Below are 10939 nucleotides of genomic sequence, written 5' to 3' on the forward strand. Positions count from 1 at the left end.
TACGAGGGCTCTCATTTGTTGGGTATGATGGATTTTTACAAACTGAATCCAGACCTGTTGTGGAGCTGTAAAAAGTTGTGGGTATAGCTGAAAGAGAAAACAAAGAGGGAGGGGGAAGGGTGGAAATAACGCAAAAAATAAGACAAACTTTCAAAATAAAATGAAGCAGCTGTGTTGTGCAACGAGAGTGTGAATAATGACCTGCTGAGGGTTAAGTCTTTTTTTCTTTTGGGGTTAGTGGGACAACAGGTTAGCTCCCGTGTGAGCCATTGCTCTCACGTTTTGGTCACATGGACATTCCTGTTCCCCCTCTTGCCCCCCAATAAACAAGAGACCGTTTGATGACAGGGGCCGATTATATAGCCTACTTCTGCTGCCAACTTGTCTTCTGCCGTGCTCAGCTGTAAAGAATGCCCTAATTTCGTTTCCACCCCACTAACAAACAACCACACATAGATTACACATGCACACTTCTCTTTTTCACATACTTTTAGCTCTATGGTTTCTTTCTCACATTCGCACACACACACACAGCTCTGATTCTGCTGACCCAGTGACATGAGGACGGAGGATGCTCCAGTTCTCCCACACAGAGTGAGTCTCTGCAGTTATTGCTGCTTTGGTACAACACTAACTTCCTCTCAGACACAACAATGTCACGCTTATTTTTCTTTCCATGATTCACTCCAAGCCACTGATGCAGTCAAAGGAGATACATACTCATGCTCACTCTTAAGCACCTGAGTGGGTCTGTTTTTCACTCTGCAACAAACACATAAAAAACCAAAAGGGCTTCTTCAATAGAATATGATTGGTCCTGTAAGGTGCCATTTATTCAGTGTGTATAGTGAATAGTAAACTGTGTGCATGCATATACTTTCTGCAACTGACCTGTTTGTCCTTGATAAATAAACATAAAGATTACAATGGACCTACACTTGTGTATTTACGTATCTTCAGATTCCTGTGTCTGAGTGTTAAAACTGAAAGAAACTTCTTGCCCCTCTTCAACTGTCTAGTCTAAACAGAACAGCTGTTTGACATCCTGCTATGAAAAATGGTTTCACCTCTTGAGTTATAAAACAAATTGATGCCAATAATTGATACTATCTTGTCCATTACTAAATATGAGACTGTATAGTGCTTAGCCAGTTACCTAAGCTTTGAAGCTACACAACATGTTCTTCTGTTCATCCAGCACGCATTTCCATTATTAATTATTTGAACCCAAACTTACATCTTTTTGCGTTGGTGCCAAAACTCAACTGGTAAGAAAGGTTTCTTGACTCTAACGGGCACTATGTGTGGGTATAGTTCCTGAGGGATCAGGTTATTCCTCAGGGATGTTTTCCTCCACGGGGATGTTGACACATTGCCAGGGCGGATCAGAAATGTAATCCCTTGAGTGTATTTTGGATATGCCCAGGAGTCTCCACAACCTTAAAGGAAAGGCGCCAAGGAAGCATTTTTCTCAGATGCCCCAAAACCCTTCAGTTGGCTACTTTAATGGATGAGACAAAGTGGCTCTAATCCACTCCAAAAAATCACCACCTTGGTGGAGGTGTTTACATGTCCCTGTGACCCTGGGGCTACATTGTTGGGGTCTCTAAAGTGAAAGGGGGTCTAAGACTAACATCCTTGATGAACCAAGTGGGGGCTACAACATCATGCCAGGTAACCTCACCTGGAACCAGATGTTAGTGGAAGGCTCTTCAGTGAGCGTTTTGATACTGGGCCTTGACCTAATGGGTTCAGAAACAAATAAGCACACTCCCCAAAATGTTAATCTCTTTCTTGAAATGGAACCATGAGAACCCCAGAACTTCAAAAGCGGAGTGGAAACTAGGTTAAATGTCTTGAATTGGCATGACATTTCCCAAAATAAATAGAGTCAATAACATGTCTACATGGATGGTCATTCTTTGTTGGTGGTAATTGAAATAAAATGTAAGAGTTATATTCATATTAATAATGAAAATGTACCGTTTCACTGTAATCAAATAGCCTATAGTTGTACATGTTTTCCAAGTGTAGGCAATCCATATTTTTTGTTTCTGTCTGTCTGTCTCCTCCTCTCAGGCCTGTAATCCAATAATCCATTTTAATCCAAACTGAGATTACAAGAGGTGAAAGAGCCACTTTGTGCACTAGATTATCTTCCAATTGAAATCACTGCAGTACTCTATGTTCATTCATGTTGTACGTGTACATATTAGCGTTTGTGTGTGCATGTATTACGATGTATCAGTTAATCTATATATGTTGTGGGGCTGCATTAGTGTACTGGTTTTTCCTTAATGAGCAGCTGTTCCTGTGGCCCTCCCCTTGGTTTCTTTATCCCTTCCCTCTCTTCAGTGCATTAGCAGAGGTCAGTTCAGTACTCTTTAATCCTAGCAGTCTGATCCCCATCACGTTTCACCTCCTTTTCTCAGCCTACTGCCCCACTGCCCCTGCATGTCTGTTCGGCTCACTTTGCCTGAGAAGCTAGACTCCTCAATTTACCAAACCCTGTGATGCCTGTAACACATCCGTACCTGGCACACCTTTCATTTTATCCCCCAAACTGCAAATAGAGTGATCTCTTTGCCAGACGGCTCAGATCAGGGCTCCATAAGACAACTTCTAAGTTTAATCATCCTTCTCCCTGGTGTCGTCCGCCATCACAAAGCGGGGAGATGAAATCCACTGTGAATTACAATTGGACTGTTGGTCATGTGTTCCTAGAGTCCCGTGTAGTTGCAATGCTCCACTCCTCACTATTTTTAAGCTGCCCAGCTGGTACTACCACCCGGTCACTTCTCCTCCCCCCCCGACCCCAAACCCACCCACCCGCCACAGATGCACCCTTGCGCACACACCCACATAGATGTGTGTACATGTGCAGGGCTGCTGTGACGGTCCACTGCCTCCACTATGCCCTTGTACGGTTGTATGACCCACAGACCAGCATGCCCAACCGGTGTGGATTTCCATTCCTGGAGCTCTCTTCAAACATATATTCCCCTCTGCCAATACCGTGTCCTATCACGTCTTCTGCCTATACTATTCCACTCCTGACAGACATATACAGTATGTCCACGTGATATACAGCACAAACACCTGTTCTACAATATAGAAGGCATGATCCTGTGTCGTTTTATCATATGGGACATAAATACAAGTCATAATAGACCGGTCTATACTGCCCATACAGTAAATACACAACAGCACCGCCTGCATCACGTTCCCAGTGTGCATTTCACCTAAGACAGGATTAGTAACATTAAGCCCTGAACTCTTGAACTCACAACTTAATGCACTCACGGAGGGTAGTCTGCCACTGTGCAAGCCAGCGGACTTCGCACTGTTTGTTTGTTTTTAGGGTTTTTTTTGTGCATATGTGTTCATGCGTAAGTGTGTTTGTGTCGCATTCAAGTCTTACCTCTGACTGTGTGCATGATGCAACCATCATAAATAAGTAAAGCAAAGTTCCCCTAGCTAATACACACTTGCTCAATGCCCTGGAATCCAGTATACAGTTAAATAGCTTTGTGAGGATGCACACCAGGCGCTTCTCTCTCTATATGTTACACAGGATTGAAACAAGCTAGCTTGGCTGTGACCAAAGGTAACATTTCATGAATGTATATGACAGGCTGTTTTGTGGGGTCACATAAATGTGGAAAAAGCTAGCTGGCTGCAGACTTGTACTAACTAGACATAATAACTTCCAAGATATTTTTTCCATGTTCGGTTCTCAGTAATGCGCTGATTACAAAGTGCTCCAGGTCTTAATTTAGCAACGCTTCTGTGTTCAGCCACCAGTGAAATATAGACATTAACGCAGTGCAGAATAACTAAATTATTGATGCCCAGCTAATGGGCTGCATTCAAACATTTCCTCAGTCTCTCTCACAGTTTGTGTGGGTGTCAGACAGAGAGCCAGACAGAAAGGGATATAAAAAAAAATAATCAACTACGAAGTGTGAGCATGATTTTGGCTGCAAGAGGAAACCTGTCTCAGCTCCTCTCCTCTCCCCTCCCCTCCTCAGTGGGTCACTTGGTTTCCTGTCAGAAGCAGACGGAAACTGGCACTCCAAGCTCTGCCATGGAAAAAGCACTTAGGACTACAATTGACCCAGCAGCTGCTACAAAGACGAGAAGGATGGATGAGAGTCAGAGGACATAGGAGAGAATGAGGCCAGTGCCCCCCCCCCACCCACACACACACACACACACACACACACACACACACACACACACACACACACACACACACACAAACATATAAACATAAATATAGACATCTTCTGTGGGGCTACTGGTGCCATACTGTCCTGCAAACATTTCCATATAATGTACTGTTAAAATTCTTCAGGGAACATTTAAATGGCCCCTTTGTCCCTTTTTCACAGTAATGCAGCGTGTCATATCCAAACCAGATTAACGGTAATCACCATTGAACTGACTTACCAAGTACCAAATACTGTGAAATGCTGGCTGTTATGAGAGCACTCAAAGTACAGATGGCCTGACTGGGGCCCGCTAAATTGTGTTAAAGCTGACCAGCAGTAACAAAAACAAATAGCAATTTCCCAGAATTCTTCCTTCTTGTTCTATAACCACACTGTCCTCTTTTCAATTTTATACTTGGAAGGCAGTTTCAGTAAAGGTAACAACAAGACGAAGCATGTGACAGAAACTGACTCTGTGTTGACACTGATACAAACACACACTCAAACAGCACACACACAAGGAGGGACAGGTTATATACCAGGCATTTGTATGGAATTTTTCTTCTTTTTACTTTAGCTCTCACATTACCTCAATCCACCATATTTACTCAGCGGAAATGGTCGTCTTATGTCACACTCAGAGTGCGACCATCAAATGCTAGGATAAAGCAACTTATGATCACCCATCAGTATGCTGGCAGCTTTATATAAAATGATGGACAATGACTACATTCTTGTGGCTTAAAATGTTGTAAGCCAAAACTAATGTAAGCTCGGCTGTCTGAAAGAGTTAATACGTGTTTTGTTAAGGCAGCTCATTAGCTATACTAGCTTCCACAACAGCTAACATTAGCATTCAACTAGCAAACATTACTGTTAGCTAGGAACACCTTTCCAATTGTATTTTGTAAAACTATAAAATAGTAATATTGGAAAGGAATTAGATTATAATTAACATTGGCTGACATCTAACTGTGGAGGGCTTTTTAACATAGACTGTAAATATTAATGGATGAAGCCTGAGTGATGTCATCCATCTGTTACTGCAGGGGGCTCCAGAGGCTCATCGGCAGCAGCAGCCATGCTACTGTTATTTTGCGCCCGCCTGTCAATCAGGTCAGCTATGTGCCTTAATATGGATAACTGGTATCGTTTATGCAATCGATTGTTTGGTTTGTATCGGGCTGTAAACATGTCAATTTCTGCTGTCAAAACTGTCTTTTTTTAATGTTGTGTGTGACTTCCAGCCTCAAGCGGACCCTTGAAGAACTGCAGGATTTTGCACTTCCGTATCGGCTTCATCTTTAGACACCGGAGGTCGCTGCTTGGTTTTTAAGCCTAAATTTGTTTGTTGTGAAATGATAACATTGAAAGGTTCCCTGTGTTAGTGTGTTTGCAAATTTCATATCTGAAACATAGTATGACATCATAAAAGATTTAGCTTTCCCACTCTAAGCAACAGGTCAGAGAAAAATAGCTACTGAGAGAATATGGTACGATGGACCTGAGCCTCAACAACAAGCAAAAAACTAAAGCTAGCTTAGCTACAAGGAGGTTCACTTCAACATATTACTGGCACCCAAAGTCCAAAATTCCCCTGCTAAAGGTAGTTCCCATTTCTTCTTGAAAGCTGAAACCAACCATAAATATCCCATTTACCCAGCAACAGAGAGATCGTGACATCAGCATCCTGACTGTAGATGCCTCTGTAAGTGGGGGAATAGGTGGGAATAGGTGGGAAGGTTTTAAACAGTGTTTTATGACCTCTACAAATTGCTGTAGTTTGATGTAGTCTGAGATCATAGTCAATTTGGTTGACTGATGCTATCTTTTTATCAATTTATTTCTATGTATTAATCCTATTAATACATTTGTCTTATTATCATACGTTTCTCCACATCTTTGTATCTTACATAGGCAACATAGGATGCTTGACAAGAAGAGTTTAAGGCAAGACAAGGTAAGGGAAAAGAAAGTACTCAGGCATTAAAAAACAGATGCATCACATGTATTCAGTCGCGTTGCTTTGTTGATAGGAAAGTGATTTGGGTTTTGGTAGTAGGATATTAAAACATACAAAAAGTCCGATACGCTCATATTTTACCATTATGCAATATTTTGAACAATAATAAGCATATACTGTTGACTTTTATGATCAGTAATGCATCTGCCTTTTCATTTTGAATATTTGAAAAGAAGAACACAGACTATGGATCATAGCCCCTGTATGGCTCTGATGTGCCCTTGGAGCTTCTTCACAGAGTGTTGCTATGCAGAACTGCTACCTTGAGGCTATAAGAGAACTGGAAAGATGTAACCATAAAAACACCAGCAAACATACACACACACACACACACACACACACACACACACACACACACACACACACACACACACACACAGACACAGACACTCACATATAGAAAAACAGACAGTCGAATTCATCTCTGCAGACAGGGGATGAGTCATCCTCTATTCCAGCTCCAACTTTGACCCCTCTGGGTCATGTAAACAACACAGGGAAACTGAAAACCTAAATGTGGGGCTGTCACTACAGTAACCATAGGAACAAATGGGCAGCCAAGGTTTTGACCAGTGAGCTGAATTTAAAGGTCTCAGCAAAATACCTTCTGAAAAAAAGAATGCTCACTGCAGTCTGTGTATGTAGATCGGTGGGTTTGGTGAGCAAATGTCCCTGAAGCACAACCCCACCTCTCCCAACGATCTGCATCTGTTCAGCCTGTATAGACATGTGCTCAGCTGTGCATTTATGTGAGTGACTAGTGTTCGCTCAGCTGTGTGTGTCATTGTGTACAGATGAGAAAGGAACAGAGTGCTGGAGTCTGCTTTTGTGCATGTGGGGACATGTGTTGTCTTTTTTGGTGTGTGTGTGTGTGTGTGTGTTGGTGCAGCAGTGGGGACTAATGCTACATTCTCCTGCTGCTTCCATCGCCTGGTTTTGTACCTCAGCTGTCCCAGTGGACCCAAGCCAGACGACACACATAGCTCTGCTGTGTGTCTGCACTCTGTGACCCACAACTGTGTGTGTTTATAGTTGTATGTGTGTGTGACTGTATTGTCCGTTCCAAGAAAAAAGGCTTGCATGAATAAAGGAGTAAAGTACAGATGACCCTGCGTCACTGTTCTGATCTAAGCTTCAATCCAGACAACACTCGTTCCTCCTGCCAGTCAGAACAGAAAACCTACCACATGAAGATTTTAACCTTTGCAAATATGTGAAAAACAAACACATCATAAGGACTACATACTTAAGCACTTCCAGCCCTCTGGGAAATACTTCTAGTTCTCCTAGTCAAATCAGTCAGTCTGTCAAATCCCTAAATACAGGTTGAGTAAGTTTGAGACAAAACGTACAAAGTTTGAGTTAGCATGCTTTTAAGTGACACTTTAGACAGCTTTGTGGTACAAGTTAAGTACACCCTAGCATATCTTAAATTAAAAGTTTTACAAAAATGCAGTCCTTTGTCAGGAAATCCTTCAAAGGACCGTTTTCTTTGGCTTCCATTTCCTAAAAAGTTTTCTGCCAAAATACTAGGTTCCCATGACAAAAACAAGGGACCAGCTGATTTCACAGGTTTTTAACCATATGTTTCTAGTGTTCCAATATTTGGCCACAGTGTTTCAAGATCCCAATCCAAACAAAAAATGCCAAAACTTACAGGCAGAAGTGTAGATCAACTGATGGGGGGGACATGAAATAGTGTAAATAATTAATACATAATAGAATATAGAGAAATACACAGCATATACAAAAAATATAAAGACGTAAGAAGGAAGATAAAGAATAAATTGATTTTACAATATAGAAAAACAAAATACACAGACCATTTGTAGAATATATCAAATGGTTAGAAAATATATAGAATATATACAGATACATATCATATAGAAGAAAAACAAATATGAAAAAAAAAATGAAATATCAAATGAAAGGTTTGCTTCAGTTGTAAAGATTGTTTATTATTGACATTGTTTTGTATCCAGCCTTAAAGCCACTTGGTTTGTATTTACCTGAGTTGGAAGTATGCACACAAGGCCTGGTTATTTACACACTTTCCATCCTTTTCTAAGGACCTTTCTCTTGAATAAAAACAGAGTCGGTTGTGCTATCCAGTGTAACTATCACATAACCTCTGAAAAGATACATCAGTATGGATCAGTTTGATTAGTATTAGGCTCTAAACATATTCAAACAACTGGAGGGATGGAACCAAAACAACCTGATTAGCCTGTTATGTAAGAAGCTACATTCTACATGACCTCATATTATCATATATTAATACTAGCTCATGTTTCACCATTAAGAGTATTCACAGGTACCCACATGTAGATGTAAACAACTTCATGGAGGGAATGGAGAGGTGGATAAAAAAAGAGAGATGTTTACACTTTGCAAACATTGAGCAACAAACAAGATCAAGATTTCTGAAGCTGCATGGTTCTGCAGAGAGCTGTCATCGCTCTGCCTCCCCTCATGTCACAGATTCTCAGTGTGGTCTGAGTGTTTGGACTCCAACTTGGAGGAGAAAGGAAACACCATCTGTTTAAAGAATAGAAGAGGATGCTGGGGATGTATGAGCTTCATGTGCACCATATGGTCAGAAGGTGACTGGATTGGTGTCTTAATGGGATTGACCTAATCTGCTTAAATTGATAGAAAAAGAAGGAGAAAGACACACTGACATTTAGATTTAGAAAACAGCGCAGTGTAATGTCATTGGCATGTTTAGAGAGGGAGTTGTACACAAAAGGACAACTATATCTTTGGTTGAATATGTTCTTTTTTTTGACAACAAAAAATACCCCAATGTAACAACCATTTAAAAAAATCAATTCGGCATGACTCAAATATTATTTTAAATAATGTTTTAGGCTGTAGGGGAACATGGAACATGTGCAGGGTGCTAATGTGCAATATGTGCAATTATTGGTTGAGACTGGTGTGCGCTCTGCTTGTTTGTTGATCTGAAGATGTGTTTTGTTTATATTGTTTTTGATTTATAAGAATTGGGCTGCTACCTGCACAGATGAATGTGTTCATGATTTGACTTGAAGATACATCCTGTTATGGATGACACTGTGTATCGTATTGTATAGTCTTGTGTGCTATTGTGTCATGTCGTGTTGTATCAGGGGCCCGTTTCTGTAAGAAGGTTTTGTGTAAACTCTGAGTCAGTTAACCCTGAAATGAGGGAAACTCTGGGTATTCCGTTTCAGAAGAGGAGGTCACTCAAACCCGAGAAAGAGGGATAACTCCAGCCCGTTTCAGAGGGAGAGGTTACTTTACCTCTGAGTCAGTTACTATGGTAACTGAGTCTGTGAACCTAACCTGTTCGGGAGCAGGTTTTCTTCAATGAACCCTGAGTTTCTCTCGGTCTCCTCCCTCTTTCAGAGCCAGAAACGCCATTTCATTTCCTCATTCTTTCATTCAGTCCGTATCACGCCGTGTTAGTGAAGATTCAACGCATGGGTGGTTCTAGGCAGGGGCCAACAGTAACACTGAGCTTGGTCCCCCCCTGTGGCCACCCCTCCAAAAGGAAGAGCCCCCCCTCATAACACATACACAGTATTTGACTCAACAACCGGACTCACAATCTCATATTAAATACTGTTACTGAAACAAATATAAATCATGGTATTTAATGATGTGTGCTATTATTTGGCATAATATATATATTTTTTAAATGATCATCTTTGTCTATTTTTCACCTAGGTTTAATGTTCCCCTCTGACAAAACAACTGGCCCCCTCAGTAAAAGTGGTAAAATCCAAATCCTATTAAGCTCACCAAAACAGGATTGTGTGTTCTCTTAAGTCTACCTGTTTGTGAAACCTGATCCAATGTGAGTAAACATGCTACAGGAAAGAGTGAGTCAAACCCAGTCTGATGACAAAAAAACATTACCTGCGTCATTTCACCATGAGTCTTCTTTCATTCTTCATCAGAAGTTGTCACATAACACCTGGGACAAAATTCCCCAACACATACACAACACCACCTTTTCTCTCTCTCTCCTGCTCCCTCGCTCGCTCTCGTCTACTGAGGGTGATGTTGATCAACCGGTTTCTGTACCCATTGCGTAAGTACCTGACTTTGTCTTCCCCGGAGGCACAATCCTGTGAGTGTAAACATCCATGAATCATCCGCGTTACATGAGACGAGCAGTCTTCCATCGTTAGTACTCGAGAGACTCTTCTCATCTCTCATTTCTGGCTTTGTTCCCATACAGAAGTACATCTGTTCTGTTAGCCGTACAGATAAGACACAGGACACAGACGGTGGTATGAAGGACAGGAGCAAAGGATGAAACACATTTTGAGGTGGCTACTTGAAGAGGCTTGGAAAAACTAAAAAAGAGGAACACCTTTCACCAGGTGTCTAGCTTATTGAACACATTCCTAGGATGACGACGGTGAACACCTGCAGCTGGAGTGACATCACTTCACACCCAACAGAAAGGCATTCTCTTTAAAAAAAAAGATAGTCTTACACACAGGTCTTTGTAAGAGTTATTTATAAGACATCAAACTTTCTAACTTTCTGCGAGATGCAGGGTTTCTGTAGTAAATGTTAAATCTGCATGTTTTCTGAAGTTTCATAGTCAAATCAGTATTTTGCACATTTTTTACTTTTTCATTAATATTAATTCAATTACCGGTAAACTTTTTCTTGAGCGATGTTCCACAGCAGGGTGGATGCAGCT

The sequence above is a fragment of the Labrus mixtus genome, chromosome 7 (genome assembly GCF_963584025.1).
Source record: "Labrus mixtus chromosome 7, fLabMix1.1, whole genome shotgun sequence".
Lineage (NCBI taxonomy): Eukaryota > Metazoa > Chordata > Actinopteri > Labriformes > Labridae > Labrus > Labrus mixtus.